Source organism: Vicugna pacos, unplaced genomic scaffold (genome assembly GCF_048564905.1).
Source record: "Vicugna pacos unplaced genomic scaffold, VicPac4 scaffold_65, whole genome shotgun sequence".
NCBI lineage: Eukaryota > Metazoa > Chordata > Mammalia > Artiodactyla > Camelidae > Vicugna > Vicugna pacos.
The window spans coordinates 1,955,028-1,978,863 of record NW_027328746.1 but is presented as its reverse complement, the minus strand read 5'-3'; the positions used below and the strand labels follow the sequence as shown (position 1 = coordinate 1,978,863).

Below are 23,836 nucleotides of genomic sequence, written 5' to 3'. Positions count from 1 at the left end.
CCTTGGTAGCTCCATAATCCACCTAATTGGGGGTCACATCCAGATTTCTCCCAATATATTTTTACAGGATTTGGGGCTTGTGATTGAAGTTTGCTCAAGGTTTCAAAGAAATTATCCACAGTTAACCAGATTGTCTTTAACTTGTTGAACCAATCAAACTTGAGTGTGGGCAGCCTCTTTAGCATAGTGGTCCACCAAAACGTTTCCTTTTGCTTCATGGGTTTGTTCCCTAGTATGAACTTCCAGATTAATCACATCTAAATTCTTGGGAAGGAGCAAGGCCTCTGACATAAAAGTTAAAAGTGTTGTTTCCATAACATGACAAAATCATGAAACACACCAAAGGCTTATCTGCTGTCATGTATGTATTAGCCCTTATAAAAGCCCTTGCTAGCTGACAGGCTCGAGTCAAGTCTGTAAGTTTAGCTAGTTGTGCTGACTTGGACTCAGGAAGGAGATTGGTTTCTGTAAGCTCTTGGGAAGTGGTGACTGCATAGCCAGCTTGAAAATATCCTTGTACTGTCTTAAGATGTGACCTGCCTGCAGAGACTTCTATGTCTGTACCTTGTAAAAGAGTTTCAAGGAGAACAGAATGAGGCAGGGGAAAGGCTGCCTTGGGTTAAGGTTAGACAATCATGAGGTTCTTCCTCCTCCTCTGAGAGAGTAAGTTAGCCAGATTAAGAGTATGACACCTAATGGACCGTGATGTGCACTGGATACAAGCTGCAATTCATGGACAGTGATTGTGGAAGTGAAGAAATGTTGGGTGCCAGGTTTGTGAAATATGGCTGGAGCCCAAAGTCACAAGAGTCTGAAGCATTGCTCCCACCCTGAACGCTAACAGACTCTCCCTGGAAGGTAAATGATTCCCTTTCCACCTGGTTTGTCCTCTAACATTCTCTGAAACTTTGTCAGTATCATAAAACAAAACACTGCCACGTGGTCAGTGTTTTTGATGCGCCAGCCATGACACACATAATAACCCATTTATTTCTTACATGGATGCCTTAGAATGCATTGTTTGCCCATTTTAGAGATGAGTGGGCTCAGGGGGGCTGAGGAATTTGTCTGAGGTCACACAGCTGGTGAGCAAGTAGGGCCTCTGAACTCTGAACCCAGTCTGAACAGTTCCTAAGTGCTCTGTGCCATCCATTAATTGTTATACAATGTCCATGGCTCCCAACCACTTCGTGGTGGTGCCTCCTGCTCCTGAATTCTGCTGTCAACCTCCTTCATTGTGTCTACTACAAGAAGGGAAGAAATGTTAAATACCTTAAATATACGTATTTAATTTTGTAATAATTAAATAGTATGTAAATATAATTTAAGTGAAAGTATATTTTAATGAACATTTAAGTAAAAACTTAAAAATACTTTATTCAACCTCTAGTTCTGGGACAAGACTGGACACACTTCTCCCCATTCCTCCCACTAAGTACAGCTAAACATCCTAGGTACTAGATTTAAAACAAACATAACAAGACTCTGAAAGGTATTGAGAAGAAGGTCCCTGACCAGCTAGGAACCTTGGGACCTGTAAAACAACAGGGTGGTGACTGCCCTGGGTTTTCTTTTTGCCTCAGATATCCTGGTCTGGGTGCTGGAGAAGGCAGCTACTTGGAAACGACAGTAGACACAAAGAAGAAAAGCCTACTCTCACTAGTCAAAGGACCAATGAAAGGGAGAGCCTAGCAAGACAGAAAATGTTTAGATAATACCTGCCCTACTCCAGCCAAATACCACAGAAAAAAACAGTGGCCACACTCCCACTCCTGCCAATAGACACTGGGTTGGGAGCCTAGATTTATACCCTCACATGGCTGCATGGATGTGCCCCAACTTCCCCACTCCCTGCTAAAGTAATGTCAAAGAAGGCAGGGTGGGAAGCCTGGCCATTAATTCACACCAAGCAAAAGTGAGGTGATCCTCACCCTCCTTGCTGGGATGGTGTCAGAAGAAGCCTAGTGGAGAGTCATGACTACTGCGGTAGGCAAAATAATGCCTCCCCAAATACGTCTACATCCTAGTCCCCAGAAGCTGTGAATATGTTATGTTAAATGGCAAAGTGGAATTAATGTTGCAGATGGAGTTAAAGTTGCTAATCAACTGACCTTAAAGTAGAGAGATTTTCCTGGATTATCTGGGTGAACCCAACATAATCACATGAGCTCTCAAAAGTGTAAGTGGGAGGCAGAAGAATAGGTAAAGATTCTGCACCCAATTCCCAAGTGTGGGGTTTTCCCCTACATCAAGCAATTCTCAGGCACCCGCTGGCTGTCCTACAATTCAACCCAATCTGACACTGGAGACGGGGTCAGATTCCACAGGGTAAGGGTTCAGTCCTACAAGACTGTTCCCCTACCCCCAATTCAGACACCAATCCCAAATCCAGGTTGTCACCTGGGCTTCTGACCCATCGGTTATAGATTGGAGGTTCCTTGGGTTGGAAAGTGGCTCACAGAACTCAGAGAAACATTTTACTTACTAGACTACAGGTCTATTATAGAAGGATTTATCTCAGGAATAACCAGATGGAAGAGATGCATAAGGCAAGGTATGTGGGAAGGGGTGCAGCGCTTGCTTCCATGCCCTCTCCAGGCACTCTACTCTCTTCACATTTGCAATGTGTTCACCAACCTGGAAGCTCTCCAAACCTGTCCTTCTGGGTTTTTATGGAGGCTTCATTACACAGGCATGGCTGATTAAATCATTGGCCACTGGCGATTGAGTCAACCTCCAGGCCCCTTCCCTTCCCTTCCCTGGAGGTCAGGGGCTTTGGGGCTGAAAGTTCCAACCCTCTGATTACACGGTTGGTTTCCCTGGCAACCAGTCCCCACTCTTTAGGTGCTTTCCAAAAGTCCCTCATCAACATAACCAAAGATACCATTCTCACTCTCATCACAGGAAATTCCCAGGGCTTTAGGAGCCCTGTGCCAGGAACAGGGCAGGGCCAGGGACCAAATAGACATTTCTTATTATAAATCACAATATCACAGTGGGTTAGAGAGGTGCGATGTGAGAAGGACTTGACCCACCATTGCTGGCTTTGAAGTTGGAGAAAGGGGTCCACAAGCCAAGGAATGTGGCAGCCTCTAGAAGCTGGGAACAGCCCTCAACTTTCAGCCAGCAGGTAAAACAGGGACCTCACTCCTACCACTGCAAGGAATTGATCTGCCAGCAATCCAAATGAGCAGGAAATTGATTCTCCCCAGAGCCTCCAGAAAGGAACACAACCTGCTGACACCTCAATTTTAGTCCAGCGGAACCCCTACCAGACTTCTGACCTAAAAATTAAAAAAAAACAAAACTGGAAGATGATAAATGTATGCTATTTTAAGCCCCTAAATTTGTGGTAATTTGTTACAGCAGCAATAGGAAATAAATACAACTTTCCAAGGGTAACAAGCCCTCCACCTCACGTGCGCTTTCAGCCCAGGCCATATGGAGAGCAGTAACAGAGGCAGCTCCCTCCCCCAGGGTGTCAACATAGAACTAGTAGGGAACCTGGATGTCCACCCCCACCTGGCAGTAGTGAGGCAGTGACTCTCCTTCACCTGCTGGCATGGTGTCAGAGGAAGTCTGCTAAAACAGAAGAATTGAATGACACACAGAGCCTCACATCACCCAAAATGTCCAGGCAGGATACAATCGAAAATCACTCATCATGCCAAGAACCAGAAAAAAAGCTCAACTTGAATGGGAAAGACAATCAACAGATGCCAACACCAAGATGGCACAGATGTTAGAATTATCTGACAAGGATTTTAAAGAAGCCATCATTCAAATGCTTCAATGAGCAATTACAAACACTTGAAAAACTAGAAAGTGTCAGCAAAGATATAGAAAATAGAAAGAAAATCCCAAAGGAAATTTTAGAACTGAAAAAAATAAACTAGTCAAAATTAAACAAAACAAAACTTCACTGCATGGATTCAGTAGCAAAATGGAGAAGAAAGAGGAAATTATCAGTGAACTTAAAGACAAAACTACAGGAATTATCCAGTCTGACTAAGAGAGAGAAAATAAACTGGAAACAAAAATGAACACAGCCTCAGAGGCTTGTGAGACTACAACTAAGATCCAATATTCACGTCATCGGCCTCTCAGTGGATTTCTCATCAGAAACCATTGAGGCCCAAAGGAAGTGGTATAACATTTTTCAAGTCCTTCCAGAAATGAACTATCATCCAAGAAACTCATAAATGGTAGAAATATCTTTAAGGAATAAAAGGGAAGTAAACACATTCTCAGATGAAGCAAAACTAAGAGAATTTGTTGCCAGCAAACTTATCTTAAAAGAAGAAAAAAAGGCTAAAGGAAATTCCCGAAACACAAAATAAATGATTAAAGAAGGAATCTTGGAACATTAGGAAAGAAAAGGGAACAAAAGAAAGAGTAAAAATATGTGTCAACACAATAGAATTTCATACTCCTCTTGAGTTTTCTAAATTCTGTTTGGTGGTTGAAAGCAAAAAATTATAAATAACATTGCCTGTGATTCTCAGTGTAGAAAAATTATATGAAAATGCAATGTTTACATTGATAATGTTGTAATAAAGATGATGAATAAATCCTCAGTGTATTGAGTGCCTACTGCATGATAGAAACATTTTATGTTATGTCTAATTTTCTTTGCCTTGCTTTGCAGATGTGGAACCTGAGGCTTTGGGCCCCAGTGTGTGTGTGCACGTGTCTGTGCGTGTGTGTGTGTTTGATGTGAATGATGGGGAGTGGTTTGCTAAGCAAGGATGTTAGCTAAACAACTTAAGATGAACTTTTGGGAAGAAGGTGAGACATAGGTGAAGAAATATGTATTTGTGAGTATTCAAGAACTTTAACACACTATCTGTGTATACACTTCTTATAGCTGTACATGTGGCAATCACTGGAGGCCATCTCTCTATCTCTAAGGAAGCAAGATTTCAACAGGTGGAATCTTTGAGGCAAAAAAAAAAAAGTTGGTTTGTGAGGCAAATAAAAGCTCACATTGCTGTGGTTGGATTTCTCTTGTTAAAGAACATGGCCCGAGCCTCATAAGTTTAGTTTGATGTGAGAGGCCACATGTGTTTGCAGTATATGTGTCTACCTTTGAAGACAAGGTGGAATATTGGAAAGCCCCTGGTGATTATAGTAAAAGGGACCTAGATTTATATCTTCACTCCAGCAGTTACTAGTTATGTCATAACAGAAAGGTTACTTAACTTCTCTGATTCTCATTTTTCCCATTTCAAATGAGGATATAAGAATGCATGCCTGGTATGGTGTTTGTGAGGGTCAAATGAAGAAAAAATGCATATAAAGTGCACAGAATATTAAAGCTGTTCAGTAAATGTTAGCTCCCTGCTCTACCACAACCTTCCCATCTCTGAGTCAAAATAACCGGGTGATTTAAATCTTTGCTGTGATATCCATTAGTCTGTGTTGATGCCTTAAATTTTCTCCTAAGGAACACTGGGTTAGGGTAGAGTAGTCCATGAACAAGTATTTACTCACAGCATCATACTTGACTTGCAACTTTGGAGAGCATGCTAAAATGTCACGGGTGAACTTGATAAATAGAAATAGGGTATATTCCTTCCAAACCACTAGAGGGAATAAGGTACTAAAGGACACTCAGTCTATCCAACAGAAACTCAGTCAACCCAATAGAAAACAGAAAAAGAGAAGCATAGAAAAAAATCACAATAAATAGAAAGCTGAAATAAGATGACATAAACAACTGCAAAGACAGAGATTGCTGGGAAAATCTGAAAAGGAGCCATATGATCTTTAAACGAGGAGGATCCAAATCATAAAGGCATGGAAGGGTTAAAAGTAAATAGTTGTGAACATCTTTTAATGATTATTTCGGTTCTTAAATGGTTAAAAAGAGTGATTCAGGGCTACTTACTGTGATGATAATTCTGAAGGATCAAAATATACATATGTCAAAAAATTCACTGAGATTGACAAATTCACAAAGTGGAAACTTTTAGTGTATCTCTAGTAACTGATGGATTAAGAAAACAATGACTGCTAGTGATGGTAAGGAAGATTTGATGAGCCCTGTTAAAATCTTGATCTAATGGGCATGTGTAGAATACTAGGTCCAACAATTCGAGAATATATAGTCTTTGGAAGCACAAATGGAACATTTAGAAAAAGTGATCATACACTAGGCCACAAATATATGTCAACAATTTTCAAAAAGAGTTGTGAAGGTGCAAACTAAGCTCTCTGAACACAATGTAATTGAGTTCAAAAGTAATAACCCAAGGAAAACAGAAACAAACCACTTAGGGTGGGAACGTTTTAAAACATGACCTCAATCAAGTGATAAATATGACCAACAGGTCATAAAGTGTAAGTATTAATCATAATGGAAATTAAGAAATACTGCAACCAAGTGACAATGAAATAGCACCTATAAAATCTTGTGGAATACACCAAAGTGGTAGTTTGAGGGACTTTTATAACACCTAATGCTCATATCAGAAAAGAAGAAAGACCACAACTTAATGAGCTAAGCAATGAGAATATAAACTATAAGGAGAATAACAGAATAAATGCAAGAAAGTGGAAGGAAAATATTTATCAAAATTAAATAAAGAGAAAACAAGAAATCCACAAGGAAGTTCAAGCAAACCAAACACTTTTTGTTAGGAAATGCAAAAGAAATTGATAAATATATGGCAACCATTTTTCAGAAGGAATGAGAGGGAGAGAAAGAGAGAGCGAGAGAGCAAGTGAGAACAAGTAAAAGATATTGAGAATGAGAAAAGAAGTCATCATTATGGATATAGTAGATGTTTTCATAAATAGCATACCACTTAATTTGAATCACTTAATTTTAAAATTTAGATGAAATAATTTTCTCAACCTACCAAAATTAAATCAAATAGAAATAGACTGATCATTTCTATAATACAAATTTAATCCATCATAAATATGAAATTCTAAAACTAAAATTAGTAAAACTCTTGAAAAAATTTTCATGGCCTCAAATATTACCATTAACTTTTATGTCTATAAGATCAAACCCCATATGGGACTCATAGTTTGTCTAATTATTAATTCATACCAGGCCACCCCATACATTTGGGAAGCTCATCCCCAATTTTGGATTCTACCATGTTTACAAGCTGGTAAGGTTAATTACTTGAAAGCACTCATACAACACCTCCAGCTTTATCACACAGATGTGAGCAGCATCTCCAAAACATTCACCAAAACAGCCTTTACATGATCTGCAACCTGGAGACTTGGTCTTCTGAAATAGGCCCCAGAAAAATCTGTCCTTGAGCCTAGGTTAAAAAAAAAATCTTACCAGGTAGTGTTAACAATTAACATCAGTAAAACTCTGGGATGTTCATTCCTGAATTATTTCTCATCGTATCTCCCTGTCTACTGGATATCTACTCCATTTGAAGACCTTAAATTGAGGATTCTTGACAATCTTCTAGGTGACACTAATTTCAAAAGTGGACAGATTCCTCCCAAAATGACAGAGTAAGGTTAATTTTATGATTCTCTAGGATCTTCTTCTCCCCCTTTACTCTCCTATTAATATTGCCTATTATTACATTGTGATGTCTTCTAGAACATTACTATGGCCTCCCCTTATCTTTATTGTATTATTTTTTAACCCTATGATCTCCTCCTACAACTTAAGGAAAAACATCTGGCATTCCCCATCAGAACCTGCTGGCAAAAGAAACAAATGCTGTTCCTTTAAACACTCTTAAAGGCAGATTTTTTTTTCTTTTTAAAGGTCCCTTCCGATATGTCAGTTTCCCTTACAGCACTGATCCCAATCTTCAGGCTTTTAAAAATTGGACATTGACCTCACGACAACAAAATACTCTTGCTGAAGTCATTACAATCCTATCAGCGAGTCTTACTCAATCAGGAACAGGCTCCAATACTGGGGCCACCCTGGCCCTGGCAGTCAACTTTGCTCGTGGTATTCAGTTTGTTCATGATAATCAGCCTGCTTTTTGAACCTGATTAACTCTGCTAAATACATTGTTCGTCTTGAGGAACACAAAGTGGGCTTTCTCTTGTTGTAATAAATGGTAATTACACTCCCGATACAATCTGCTTTCTCTTGTTGTAACAAATGGTACTTATACTCCCAATACAATCTGCACCACTCTGGGGTACTACTTATTTTAAAATATCTGATATGGTGTACGCTAACTTATCCTGTGTGTTCAGGATAATTGTCAGAGACTTTCAGATATTTCAAACTAAACATTCCAGTGGATCTTGTTTCCCAACGTGGGGAGTGGGGAGGTGAGGGGATTATCCAGAAACATTCGAACCAATGTCTTTAAAAAGCTCCCAGGAAGAATAACTGACTCCCTATTCATATATGCTCTGTGACCTGCAATTCTCACATTAGGGATAATAACACCTAGCAACAATGACCCAAAACTTGTCTTTGACTCTAACAAGTCATGTGGCTCTCAAAAGTGGAAACAGCTGGATTCATTGCCTGGTTTTTCAAATTTAGGCCCTTGATTTCAAGACTTGTTTCAAGGACTAATAATCATTGTGTTTTGTATGATTACTTATTTTGCAGTTGGCCAATGCATCCTGTCCAGAGCTTTAAATGCTACTGCACAGAAGATGTCACATCAGAGGATTCAACAATGCATTCTACAACAAAAGGAGCAGGAGGGATCAACCCATGTCCAACTACAGACTACATTCTCTAAACAAATTCCTGATCAGCAAAATCAGAGCAATGGCGAAAATCTAGGTGACATGTCTTATGGCCCAGTGTCATCTGTCCTTGGCCAAAAGGGGGTACTAGGAAAAATATTTCTTGACATCCAGGCTAGGACATGTTATTCTCCCATTAGACATTTAAAAATCTCACAGAATGCCAGCTTCAAATGAGGTCACACTGAGATCATGATAAAGTGAGACAAAACAAAGGCCACTTCATAACTCTTTTTTCTAAGCCTAGACAAAGGCAAGATCACTGTACAATCCACCGTGTATCCCTATCCTAGCTAATATGAGTGACTGCTAGTTTGTGTGTGTTGGGGGGTTGTTTTCTTTTCTTTTCTTTTCTTTTCTTTTCTTTTCTTTTCTTTTCTTTTCTTTTCTTTTCTCTTCTTTTCTCTTCTTTTCTTTTCGCTTTGTTTGCTTATTTTCACCAATTGCAGCTTTAACCTCATGCTAATCTAGTCTCTCTGTACAAGAGGTTTATTAAGATACTCAGTCATAGGGAATACTCTGTATTCCTGACAGTATCCAATCCAGACCAAAACTCTGCTTCCTTAAGACCCACCCAAATCACCTAACACAAGCCCAACTCACTTTTCCATCACCCTCTTACTTATATGGCCCACATTTCCCCATTGGGTGTGTTTGCCCTCACTGAAATGAATAATAAAGCCAACTTGTTCAACTACAAATGTGTTTCTGGCGGTCTTTAGCTGGAAGGCATTGACATATTGCAGCACATTAAACTTGATGACAGAGCAAAATGAAGAATCAAATATGTTTACTACAATAATCCCACATACTAATATTTCTAACGTAATTTTCAGTTTACAAGGACATTTATTTTGTAGCGTCTCAACCAACAATTTCAAGGCCTTGAGACTGAGAAGAGGGCTGACATATTGGTGAAGATATTAACAATAAGAACAGCAAAAAATCAAACTGAAGATGGATTTTCATGATAGTGGAATGGAAGAAGGAAAGCAAAGGTTGAGTTTTGGACAATGAGTTTGAGATGATGATCTGACCATTAGGTCAGATGCTTTTGGGGCCACAGAAGAGGAGACTCAAATTCCTCAAATTCCAGAACACAGGGTTTCAGAACAAACCATCCCTTTGGATGGCTACCAACCTTTCTCAAGCCCAGTCCCCAGCCTCCATAACATCTCAACAAGCACAATGAGGCAAATGAGACCCTGATGAGACCCCGTAAATTTAAATGTGACCACTTTGTATTTCCATTTTTCAAACTCCACCCCACCCCCACAAACACTACCAACCCATGTCGAGGTTATCCAGGCAACCTGTGTATTCTGAAGTAGGAGGAAATGTAAAATTCACTTGAGGCAACCAATTATAGAACAGCACTATGTAACAGAACTTTCTGCACTGATAGAAATGTTCCATATCTGCACAGCACACAGTGCAGTAGTCACTATTTACATGCAGCCATTGAGCACTTCAAATGTGGCTAGTGAGACTGAGAGACTGAATTTTCAATTTTATTTAATTTTAATCAATTTAAATAGTCACATATGACTAAGGGCTACCATTTTGGAGAATGTACCTCTACAGGAAGTCTCCTCATCTGCTGGTGGACCATACTCAGCCACTTGCCTTCACCCAAAACATGCTCTTCATGGCTACTTAGAAAATTTTAATTCACCTAGAGCCACCATTCTTCATAAAATTCCATGTACTTCAAACATGCTAATCAAAACCATCAGTTGCTTGTAGATTTCTATTTTTAACATTGCCTTGTTTTATTTTATTTTTTTTAATAATTGACAGGCATCGCCAATGTAATGCATTGTGTTTATGTGATGAATACTTCTCAGAGAAATAAGGATCTTTTGGGTATTCAAATCTCAGCGTGAATCTGCCCAGATTGTTTTCATCCTTTCCACTGCATCATATTAGCCTGCTAGGCTTTAAACCAAATTTGATAGTTGAATTCTGCTACAATATGGAGTGAAATTATCTTTTGTTGTCTAATCTCAGAATCTAATCATAACAATTGATGTGGAAGATGTGTACACAGTTTAAAACAAACTTTCACCTGCACAGTTAGAACAAATCATTCCCAAAGACGGTTTATATATCAGTTGGCTATTTATTGTCTATATATGAGGTAAATTTCAGTTCTCTTGTCTACTAGAAAAAGGGCCACCTATCTTCAGAATATCATGAGCAGACAAGTTTTATTTCTGAAACACAAATACTTGAGGAACCTTCAGCCAACATCTTGGTTATTATCTCTTTATCACCATCAATGTCTATTTATTTATTCAAATGAGGAAGAAAGCTACACTTAGATTAAAATTGGTTGCCTGGACCATAAGTTCTATTTTCTGTTCCTTTGTTGATTGCAGCACCTTTGAGTTTTCCAAGTTGTGGGGCAGACTGTTGGATACAGGTCTGGGGTCAAAGGAGAGGTCTGTGCACGGCCTATGAATTTGAGAGCCTCTGACATTTAGATGGTGACTGGAGTCAAGCAAGTGAACCTTGGAACATGAGGCAGATGACACACACCATTCGAGAGATTTATCCTGAATAAAGGGAAGGGCATCAAGGCCCAGGTGGCTGAGTAGAAAAGGAGAGGGTGGAACCTTAGGTGGCCTCATAAAATATAAGTGCCTTAGGAGTCATGTTACTAGCTGAGCAGGCAATGACATTGAAATGTTGGGTCTTGTTTCAATCTACCTATTTCAATGTGTTTTTTTACAGACCCCAATTCAAAATTTTAAGTTTAATCCCATGGTTTATCCATGCACCTTATATAAAATAGGTGCAGTTTTTTTTCTATTTTAACCCTCATCAGGCAGCTTCATTTCCAAATTCTGTAGTTGAGACTTGGCAAGCACCTGTCTGTAGACCCTGTGGATTGACACTCCCTCTTCTTTTTCTTTTCTTCTTAAGAAAGGTGGTTTTCTTTTTCTAGCACATGATGGATCTTTCATTGAAATTCCAATGTCATTTTTGTGCTGTTTACATATAGACCCTTTCCACAGTAGCATACTTTATACCCGTCCGCTGTAGACTTTGTCCATCCCATCTCCATCTTTGGCACATCTCTTTCTCTTTCAGAGGACATTGTTTAATTTAAGTCCGTTATGTTTTTGAATATGAATGCTAGAACTGCTAACCTTTATCCTCTTACAGACTACTGACTCTGTCTCAGGGACATCACTGGAAAGGAACATAACAAAAAAGGATTTGTGTACTTAATTGTAGTAACATTTCACTCCTGTCTCCTTAAGACAGGCGGAGACGGAGACAGACTAACAGAACGTAACAGAGACAGAGGCAGAAACATCCAGAGACAGGACAGTCTGACAGACAAACAGAGACAACAGGTCAGACAGGCTGAGAAAGCCCAAGAGATGGACAGAGCCTCCCCACCCACTCCCTACAAAAAATAGACAGGTAGAAAGGGATATACAGAAAGGGGCAGACAGAGACATATAGAGACAGAGACAGGGAGACAGACAGACACAGACAGGGACACACAGAGACAGGAACAAACTAAGACAGAGAGCAAGAGTTATTGACAGAGACAGGGAAATAAGCAGAGGCTGGCAGACACAGATAGAAAGACAGAGACAGACAGACTGAGAGATGCAGAGACAGAGAAAGACAAACAGAGAAACAGAGAGGCATACTGAAAGACAGAGGTAGAGACAGTGATGGAGAGGGAGAGAGGCAAAACGAGACAAAGGGAAAGATGGAGACAGACCGATGGAGAAAGAGACACACATAGACACAGAGAGATACAGATAAAGACAGACAGAGAAGCAACAGAGAGATACAGAGACAGACAGAAAGACAGAGACCCAGACAGACACAGATTGTCAGAGACAGGAGCAGAAAGACAGGGACAGTAAGACAGAGACAGAGAGTGATAAAGACAGACAGACTGAGACAGAGGCAGAGGTAGACAAAGACAGAGGTAGATGGAGATAGACAAGGATGCAGACAGAGACAACAGAGACAGAGATAGGGAGTAACAAAGAGACAGAGACAGACATACAGAGAGGGAAAGACAGAGACAGGGACAAATCCTCATCAGTTTCAGGAACTGCATTGCATCCCATAGAGGTACGTCTCCTTTCGTGTGGCATTTAGTTTGCTGTTATTTAGTTTGATGGTTTTATGTAGCGTCACCATGACTATACATCTTGTCCTGCCTCCCCATCTCCCCATGGCTTTACTGGGAGGCTATAAAACAAAGTGAGTGTGAATGTGGGAGAAGCTTTCCTTCTCATCCTTAGCAGCCAAAAAGGAAAAAAAGAAAAAAAAAAGAAAAGAAAAAATAGAGACTGGTATTGGATAAATGGCCCAAATTGCCAAATGGCAGCAGCCTGGGCTTGTGAGAGTTTAAATGAGTGTATTACAGCTGTCATTGTTTGTACATTATTGAACATCTTTCTATTGTAAATAGCAAAAAGCAATTTAAGGATTTAAAGCTACTTGGGTAGGAAAACAAGAGCAGATTTCTCAGTCAAGGTGCATTTCTAGCTAAGTAGTCTCTGAAATTCCCGAGTTAAGACACCTCTCTTTAGATGAAATGGCATCCTGGCATTCAGCTCAAGAAAAAGTAATTTGAAATTGCTTAGCAAGCTTACATAAAGGAAGTGAAATTGCTACAGAAAAATAAATAATAATTTTTACCCTTCTATTGAGTCATGACACACTCTTTCCCTCAGTTTAGTTATTTTAAAAAAATGAAATGTGGTCCCTTGTTTGTTTATGGTTGGTTAAGTATACAGAACGTAAGGGAACACAGAGGGTTAAAAGGTGAAATTAAGGGCAAACATCAAAGGATGCAACAGCAGCTTCCTGATTGAGCCATTTCATATAACTAACTGTTATGTAATTACTACTCTAACACTAGTACGTGGGTCTGGGATAAAGAAGCCTTTCAAAAACCTCCTTGAAGGTGTAGAATAGATAAACAAGATTATACTGTATAGCACAGGGAAATATATACAAGATCTTATGGTAGCTCACAGAGAGAAAAATGTGACAATGAATTATATATATGTTCATGTATAACTGAAAAATTGTGCTCTACACTGAAATTTGACACAATGTTGTAAAATGATAATAAATCAATAAGAAATGTTAAAAAATCAATACACAAAAATCAGTTGTTTCTATACACTAATAATGAATTATCAGAAAGAGAATTTAAGACAACTATCCAATTTAAAACTGCATCATAAAGAATGAAATACCTAGAAATAAATTTAACCATGGAGGTAAAAGACCTATACACTGAAAACAAATAAGACATTGATAAAATAAATTGAAAAAGACACAAATAAATGGAAAGATATTCTGTGCTTATGGATTGGAATAATTAATATTGTTAAAATGTCCACACTGCCCAAAGCAATTTACAGATTCAGTGCAATCCCTATCAAAATTCCAGTGGCATTTTCACAGAAATAAAACAATCCCAAAATTTCTATGGAACCACAAAAGACCCTGTATAGCCAAAGCAATCTTGAAAAAAAATAACAAAACTAGAGACATCAAAATGTTCTGATTTCAAACTATATAATGAAGCTATAGTAATGAAAGAAGTATGGTATTAGCATAAAAAGCAGGCACATAGATCAATGGAACAAAATAGAAAGCCCAGAAATAAATGCACACACACACACACACACACACACACACACACACACGGTAAATTAATTTACAACAAAGAAGCCAAGAATATATAATGGAGAAAGGACAATCTCTTCAATAAACACTGTTGGGAAAACTGGACAACCACAACCAAAAGAATGAAACTGGACCACTATCTTACACCAAACACAAAAATAAACTCAAAATGGATTAAAGACTTAAATATAAGGCCTGAAATCATAAAGCTCCTAGAAGAAATCAGGCAGTAAACTCCTAGACATTGCTCTTGGCAGTGAGTTTTTGGACTTGATACCAAAAGCAAGGACAACGAAAGCAAAAATTTGTAAACAAGACTACATTAAACCAAAAAGCTTCTGCAGAGCAAAAGAAAAGATCAGCAAAATGAAAAGGAAGCCTACTGAATGGGGGAAAATATTTGAAAATCATGTATCTGATAAGGGGTTAACATCCAAAATATTTAAAGAACATATACAATTCAACAGAAAAAACAATCAATCCAATTTTAAAAGGGGGGAGAGGATCTGAATAGACATTTTTCCAAAGAGGACAAACAAATGGCCAAAAAGTACATGAAAAGGTACTCAACATCACTAGTCATCAGGGAAATGCAAATCCAAGCCACAATGAAATATCACTTTATACCTGTTAGAATAGCTATCATCAAAAAGAACACAAATAACAAATATTGATGAGGATGTGGAGAAAAGGGACTGCCGGTGGGAATGTAAATTGGTGCAGCCACTATGGAAAACAATATGGAGACTCCTCAAAAAATTAAAAATTGAACTACCATATGATCCAGCAACTCCACTACAAGTATTTATCCAAAGAAAATGAAATCACTATCTTGAAAAGATCTATACTCTCATGTTGAGTGCAGCATTATTTACAATGGCCAAGACATGGAAACAACCTAAGTGTCCATCAACATAGGAAGGATAAAGACAATGTATACATATACAGTGGAATAATATTCAGCCATAAAAAGGAAACCCTTCCATCTGCAACAATATGGTTGGAATTTGAGGGCGTTATGCTAAGTGAAACAAGCCAGACAGGGAAAGACAAATACTGTATGATCTCATTTATATGTGGAATCTTAAAAAGAAAAAAACTTAACTCATAGATGTTGAGAACAGATTGGTTTTTGCCAAAGGTTGGTAGGGGGTGGGAGTGGGGTCAAAAGGTACAAACGTCCACTTATGAGACAAATAAATCCTGAGGATATAATATACAGTATAGTGACTAGAGTCAACAATACTGTATTTTATATTGGAAAGTTTCTATGAGTAGATCTTAAAAGTTCTCATCACAAGAAAAAAATGTAACTGTGTGATGATAGATGTAAACTAAACTTACTGTGGTAATCACTTTGCAATACTATTTACATATATCAAATCATTATGTTGTATGTTAAAACTAATACATTATATGTCAATTATAAATCAACATTAAAATATTTCCCTTTTCTGGAAATTCCACGTAGGTGAAATCATACAGTATGTAGTCTTTCACATCCGGCTTCTTTCACAGGTAGGAAACATTACTGAAGAATGTTGAAGCATATCACTAATCATATATACTAGATGCAATGACAGAGGCAAACAGAAGGTATTGATAAAGGATTACGAGGAACAAAATATCAGAATAAGTCTGACAAATTATGAAAATCAGGATAGCAGAGTAAGTCTGATAAAGAATTATGAAAAAAAACTGTTATCAAAGTAAGCCCAATGTAACTACTAACACGAATTGGAAAACTGCTTGTTTATTAAAAATTGGATGATGTATAAAGACTAGCTTTAATTCCAGATTAAGTAATTTCCAGAACTGAAGATCCACTATAGGTTTGCAGCCACTTTTGAGTAACTTGCATACATTCCAGTATTTTTTTTTTGCTCAATAATAAAATTATATAATTCTATTATTTATGAAAAAAAAACCTCCTTGAAGGAAAGAAGGAAGAAGGAAGGGAGGGAGGGAGGGAGAGATGGATAGAGGAAGGGAGGGATGGTCAAAAGTAATTTGGTCACTGAATGACAAAGGATGAAATCTAACTGGGAAGAGAAATATAAACAATCAGTAAGGAAAATTCTGGTTTCGACTAGGTAAAACATTAAATCTGGTCATTGTCTTTTTTTTTTGGTTAATTAAATAAGCATTTATTGAATTTCCCCCATGTGCCAGATGCTGATGACAGAAAAATGAATAAGATCCCCCTTGTCCTGATGGTCATTGTTTTTTTTATTTATTTGTTATCTTGTATTCGTTTTTCACACCCTTTCCAAGCATGTATTTATTATTGGTATAAATTCTTCAACAGAGTTTTCCATTCTTTGACCTTCTTTAACCACAAAAATCACCCAGTGGAATGCAAACAACCGAGGCATGAAAGATTTTTTACAAATACAACTTGAACATCATGTATTTCTTAAGTGCATATTCACCAAGTTGCTTAAATTAGGGGACCGTTCTACCTAGGCTGGATCATATGACCTGAGAGGGTTGCCAGTGTCAATGTTTTTATCTCTTTTTTGCTGTGTTTGTTTGTTTTGCTGTATTTCCCCTTATATTGTACTTTCCTTTCCATTACAAGGTCCAGACTATCTCTGCAATACATCACTGTTTAGCATATTATACTTGTCCATATGTTATGGAACTGGGCTCTTGGACTCTTTAATCTATAGAAACTGATTAGATACCAGACCAAAAATTTATGCAAGCCTTTAGGGGGACTTGTGCTGCAGCAGATGGGAGTGAAAACAAGTAACAGCTTCCCTTGCTTGCTCCCTGAGGTGGAGGGCGGGGAGGAGCTTGTTTCTTTCATAGGATAAGCATAGGGGCAGATTGATGGGTCAGGCCAGAGAGGTGGCTTAGGCTGTCTGCCCATTCCCTTGGTGGTCCTGTGTACAGGGATCATGAAAGTACCCTGCTTTTGCTCCAAGCACCTTATAAGTGGCACTTGGGTCTTGGCCTTGTTGTATCTTATTGTCCCAATTGTGCATGTATGCTGTTATTTTTAGTCCTCTTAGTTGTATTTTGGTGCTCAGGCCTGAACTAGAGATGTTTATCCAGGTAGAAGCACTCCAGTAAAGAGTCTCAGGTCCCAGCCTATGTCATGCACAGTATTTAATGTTCATTTCCTCAAAAATGGAAAACCATCTACTTCATTCCTCATTTTATTTCCCCATAAGTTTTTTACAAGCTAAGCCTGGTATCTGGTGCTGGTAATGCAGAGCCCTTGCCTGAAACATTAAAATATCTAGTGGTGAAAAAAATACAATAAAATAACACCAGCCATATTGGGAGAAATGTTTGATCAAGGCTTGATAGGAGTATAGTTGTGGTAAGATATATGTCTGCCATGGAAGTGTGAGAAAAGGTGGTCTTTGAGCCATATCTCAGACAATGGGGAATGTGCAATTGTTTGCAAGAAACAAGGAAAGTGCCACAGGCAAAGTGCAGTGCCACAGGCAAAGTGCAGTGCCACAGGCAAAGTGCTCAAGATGTGCAAACAGGTGGAGTGGGAAAAAAATAAACATAAATAAAGCTAAAACATATTTTGGGATCTTAAGATCTTCCGCAAAGCTCAGGGTTTGTGTGCCTATAGAAAAATGGAGTTACAAGCCTCAAGCAGCTGATTTGGATGTGCGCATGCATGCACGCACACGTGCTAACATACACACACACACAGAGTTGAAAGTGCTTCTATAACTGGAAACGGTTTTTAAAAACAAAAGTTAAAGACCAAAGCAAAGGCTTGGGAAAAAATGCCACATTTATCACAGAAAATGATTTCACAGCCTCAAGTTATGAGATGGCCTGAGTAGTTAATGAGAGACATTAATGTGCCTAGAGGACAGAGTTGGGGCCAAGATACAATTCTCTAAAGAGGAATGATCACTAAATATTTTAGATGGGGAAGAACGAATTATGTTTTTGAAAGTAATGGGAAAAACTTGCACAAACACTCTACTGTTCGACCAGCAGCCTGCGTATGGAGCCCCGGAGCAGTCATCGAAGCAGGGGAAGTTACGCTGCGTGGGATCCCGGATAGGGAGTGCACTATTCCCCCTGGGCGGGGCCTAGTGGGTGTGGTTTAGCGTGGCGTCCGAGATGACGTCAGAGCAGACGTCAGTTGCACCCAGCAGCCCTCTGGGCTGAGCTAGTGCCAGTGGCAGCCACGCCTGAGGAGGAAGCTTGTCCTTTATACCCCTGAGGTATGGGAGCACTAAGCAGTCGGATGCTATGGGGCAGAGGGGGGCGCGCCCCAGAGGATCCAGGTGTCGCTAGGGAGGAGGAGGAAGCTGTGGAGGCAGCTGTGGCAGTGATAGAGGAGGGGGAGGAGGAGAGTGAAGAGACCAGGCCCACCACCAGTCAGGGCAGCCACAAGCGGAAGACAGGCCCTGAAGGGCTGCTCTCAAAAGTGCCGCGCCGGAAGCGCGCTAAAGACAGTTCAAGGTCCGTTTATGAGGCACTCTTTCTGAGAGGGGAAGACAGCGATGTGCAGATCCGCGCCCTGGGGGAGGAGTGGAACTTGCACAGGATCTACTTGTGCCAGTCAGGGTACTTTGCTAGCATGTTCAGTGGTGCTTGGCGGGAGACAACCATGAATACTATAGAGTTGCAGATGCCTGACGAGAACATCGATCGTGAGGCACTGCACGAGGTTTTAGGTTCCCTGTACCTAGACACTGTGCTCATCCCACCCAGTCGAGTCGTCGCCATCCTGGCCACAGCCAGCATGCTGCAGCTGGATGAGCTGATTCAGCAGTGTGAGGAGGTCATGAAGGAAACTGTCACTGCCCAGACCGTGTGCAGCTACTACTACTCTTCTGAGAGCTACGGACTCCAGAACATCAGGATCATGTGTCTCCAGTGGCTGCTGGACAACCTGATGACCCAGCATAGTGATGAGCTATTGCGAGAAGTCAGCCTGGATCTCATGAAAGAGCTCATCGCCTCTTCAGAGCTCTTGGTGATAGAGGTGGAGATGGATGTGTACACCACTCTGAAAAAGTGGGTATTCCTACAGCTACACCCAACATGGAGGGGCCCCCACAAAGCCCTATTGCCTGATGCTGACTCGTGGTTTGCCAGGTCTAGGAGAGAGTCAGAGGGCACGCCTTTCCTGGAAACCGAGCAGGGCAGAGCCTTTGTGCCAGTGTTTCAGCAGCTGCGGATCGCCTATATAATCTGTGACCTGCCATCAGCATGTGTCATTGACCAGGATGCACTGATCCCTGCCACATGGCTGACCCCAGTGTACAAAGAGCAGTGGCTTGCCCTCCTCCAGGCTGAGCAGACCAGGGAGCTCGGGCCCATGGACGTCCATGTGTCTGACCTCCAGGGGAACAGCATGCGGTGTGGGGGCCAGCTCCACAGAGACGAGCAGCACAGCTGGCGGTGGGCTGGCTTCAACTTTGGCTGGGACCTGGTGGTGTGCTATGCCAATCGACGCATCATTTTCCGGCGCAGTGCTCTGAACAAGTCCTGTGGCCTTGGGGTCAGCTTACTCTGGCAGAGAAAGGTCGCGTTCCGCCTGCGCCTGGCCTCCTTGGACAGGGCTGGAAGAGCCATTTTCAGGAAGGACACAGAATACCAGATGCTTTCCCTGAGAAAGGATCAAGAGCTAGAAGTAGTGAACCTGGAACACCAAGATATAGTTTTCCCCATATATGTGGCATGTAACTTCCTGTACCTCCCAGGAGAGGGGCATTTCCCAGAGTGAAGAACCCTGCAAAAGATCAGAGAGCTGAGAAACTCTTCCCTGGGATCAGGGTCAGCTAACTTACTTGAGATGCCAGCTTCTTCTGTGAGACCAACCGGCCTTGCTCATGTCTAATGACCAATTCTGTTAGAGGCTTTGTTGAACTGCAGCTTGTAATACTTGAGATTCTTTATCTACACATATAAAGAGGAAAATTTTTAAAGCTGACAAATTTTTAAGCACCCCAAACACCTCAAGAACTCATTTGTGCTGTTAATGTAGCAGCTTGTCCTTCTAGTTTACCATCTACTGACCCCGTTCATCATTTCTGTGAAGACAAAGACCAGATGACTTTAGAGGGAAATGTGGGTCTACTTGCCCTACTACTCTTCGTGAAAATCTTTTAAAACATGCATTTCCTTTAGTTTGATTAAATGAATGTTAAAGGAACAGTTTGACTTCTCTTTCAGATGGTGTGTTTAGAGCTACCTGCCTCACTCATTATCACCACCACAACTGGTATCATTTGAGTTACTTACATTTCCCCATTTCCTGGCACTGAGTATAGTACTTGGTTTCCCTGGTCTCTCACTATGTGCACACCCACAATACACTGATGATATTATTTCTGTTGGTTATTCTTTACCCGAAGAATATCTTGATGATAGACTTTATTTTAAATTCCCTAGAATTTTAACCCTAGAAAGACATTTCAAACTTTATACATCTTATATTGGGGTTGAATTGGAAGGAAGCAGATTAAATTTATGAGGATATTCCTTTAATAAATATAGTTTTTCTGTAGCATACAGTCATGGATTATTTATGCACCAGAAAGTAAAGTTGAAGCAAGTTGATAGATTTTGCTTTTTGGAAATATTTGATGTTCAAGTAGTATTTATAAAGATTCCTTCCTGCTAAAGAACAGAACTGGTAACCTCTGGAATGGAACACGTTTGAATTATACTGGGAAATACTTGGCATCTGGAAATGGGATCAAAAGACAAGAAGTCCAAACTAGTAATCAAAAGGGTAAGGTAGAAAGTGTTTTTGTCAAAACCTGAGAAACACCAGTCATTATTTGAATATGTTGGTATCTTATTACTGCTAATTTACAAACTGGCGCAATCCCATTCCATACCCTAAAATCCAGATTGTTTGCATTCCACTGGGTGATTTTTGTGGTTAAAGAAGGTCAAAGAATGGAAAACTCTGTTGAAGAATTTATACCAATAATAAATACATGCTTGGAAAGGGTGTGAAAAACGAATACAAGATAACAAATAAATAAAAAAAACAATGACCATCAGGACAAGGGGGATCTTATTCATTTTTCTGTCATCAGCATCTGGCACATGGGGGAAATTCAATAAATGCTTATTTAATTAACCAAAAAAAAAAGACAATGACCAGATTTAATGTTTTACCTAGTCGAAACCAGAATTTTCCTTACTGATTGTTTATATTTCTCTTCCCAGTTAGATTTCATCCTTTGTCATTCAGTGACCAAATTACTTTTGACCATCCCTCCCTTCCTCTATCCATCTCTCCCTCCCTCCCTCCCTTCCTTCTTCCTTCTTTCCTTCAAGGAGGTTTTTTTTTCATAAATAATAGAATTATATAATTTTATTATTGAGCAAAAAAAAAATACTGGAATGTATGCAAGTTACTCAAAAGTGGCTGCAAACCTATAGTGGATCTTCAGTTCTGGAAATTACTTAATCTGGAATTAAAGCTAGTCTTTATACATCATCCAATTTTTAATAAACAAGCAGTTTTCCAATTCGTGTTAGTAGTTACATTGGGCTTACTTTGATAACAGTTTTTTTTCATAATTCTTTATCAGACTTACTCTGCTATCCTGATTTTCATAATTTGTCAGACTTATTCTGATATTTTGTTCCTCGTAATCCTTTATCAATACCTTCTGTTTGCCTCTGTCATTGCATCTAGTATATATGATTAGTGATATGCTTCAACATTCTTCAGTAATGTTTCCTACCTGTGAAAGAAGCCGGATGTGAAAGACTACATACTGTATGATTTCACCTACGTGGAATTTCCAGAAAAGGGAAATATTTTAATGTTGATTTATAATTGACATATAATGTATTAGTTTTAACATACAACATAATGATTTGATATATGTAAATAGTATTGCAAAGTGATTACCACAGTAAGTTTAGTTTACATCTATCATCACACAGTTACATTTTTTTCTTGTGATGAGAACTTTTAAGATCTACTCATAGAAACTTTCCAATATAAAATACAGTATTGTTGACTCTAGTCACTATACTGTATATTATATCCTCAGGATTTATTTGTCTCATAAGTGGACGTTTGTACCTTTTGACCCCACTCCCACCCCCTACCAACCTTTGGCAAAAACCAATCTGTTCTCAACATCTATGAGTTAAGTTTTTTTCTTTTTAAGATTCCACATATAAATGAGATCATACAGTATTTGTCTTTCCCTGTCTGGCTTGTTTCACTTAGCATAACGCCCTCAAATTCCAACCATATTGTTGCAGATGGAAGGGTTTCCTTTTTATGGCTGAATATTATTCCACTGTATATGTATACATTGTCTTTATCCTTCCTATGTTGATGGACACTTAGGTTGTTTCCATGTCTTGGCCATTGTAAATAATGCTGCACTCAACATGAGAGTATAGATCTTTTCAAGATAGTGATTTCATTTTCTTTGGATAAATACTTGTAGTGGAGTTGCTGGATCATATGGTAGTTCAATTTTTAATTTTTTGAGGAGTCTCCATATTGTTTTCCATAGTGGCTGCACCAATTTACATTCCCACCGGCAGTCCCTTTTCTCCACATCCTCATCAATATTTGTTATTTGTGTTCTTTTTGATGATAGCTATTCTAACAGGTATAAAGTGATATTTCATTGTGGCTTGGATTTGCATTTCCCTGATGACTAGTGATGTTGAGTACCTTTTCATGTACTTTTTGGCCATTTGTTTGTCCTCTTTGGAAAAATGTCTATTCAGATCCTCTCCCCCCTTTTAAAATTGGATTGATTGTTTTTTCTGTTGAATTGTATATGTTCTTTAAATATTTTGGATGTTAACCCCTTATCAGATACATGATTTTCAAATATTTTCCCCCATTCAGTAGGCTTCCTTTTCATTTTGCTGATCTTTTCTTTTGCTCTGCAGAAGCTTTTTGGTTTAATGTAGTCTTGTTTACAAATTTTTGCTTTCGTTGTCCTTGCTTTTGGTATCAAGTCCAAAAACTCACTGCCAAGAGCAATGTCTAGGAGTTTACTGCCTGATTTCTTCTAGGAGCTTTATGATTTCAGGCCTTATATTTAAGTCTTTAATCCATTTTGAGTTTATTTTTGTGTTTGGTGTAAGATAGTGGTCCAGTTTCATTCTTTTGGTTGTGGTTGTCCAGTTTTCCCAACAGTGTTTATTGAAGAGATTGTCCTTTCTCCATTATATATTCTTGGCTTCTTTGTTGTAAATTAATTTACCGTGTGTGTGTGTGTGTGTGTGTGTGTGTGTGTGTGTGCATTTATTTCTGGGCTTTCTATTTTGTTCCATTGATCTATGTGCCTGCTTTTTATGCTAATACCATACTTCTTTCATTACTATAGCTTCATTATATAGTTTGAAATCAGAACATTTTGATGTCTCTAGTTTTGTTATTTTTTTTCAAGATTGCTTTGGCTATACAGGGTCTTTTGTGGTTCCATAGAAATTTTGGGATTGTTTTATTTCTGTGAAA

The 23,836-nt window shown here is 39.2% G+C and overlaps 1 pseudogene; it reads left to right on the top strand.

Moving 5' to 3' along the window:
* Positions 1-18,595: 18,595 nt before the first annotated feature.
* LOC102545031 (germ cell-less protein-like 1 pseudogene) lies at positions 18,596-20,104 on the top strand (annotated as a pseudogene).
* The last annotated feature ends 3,732 nt before the right edge of the window (positions 20,105-23,836 follow it).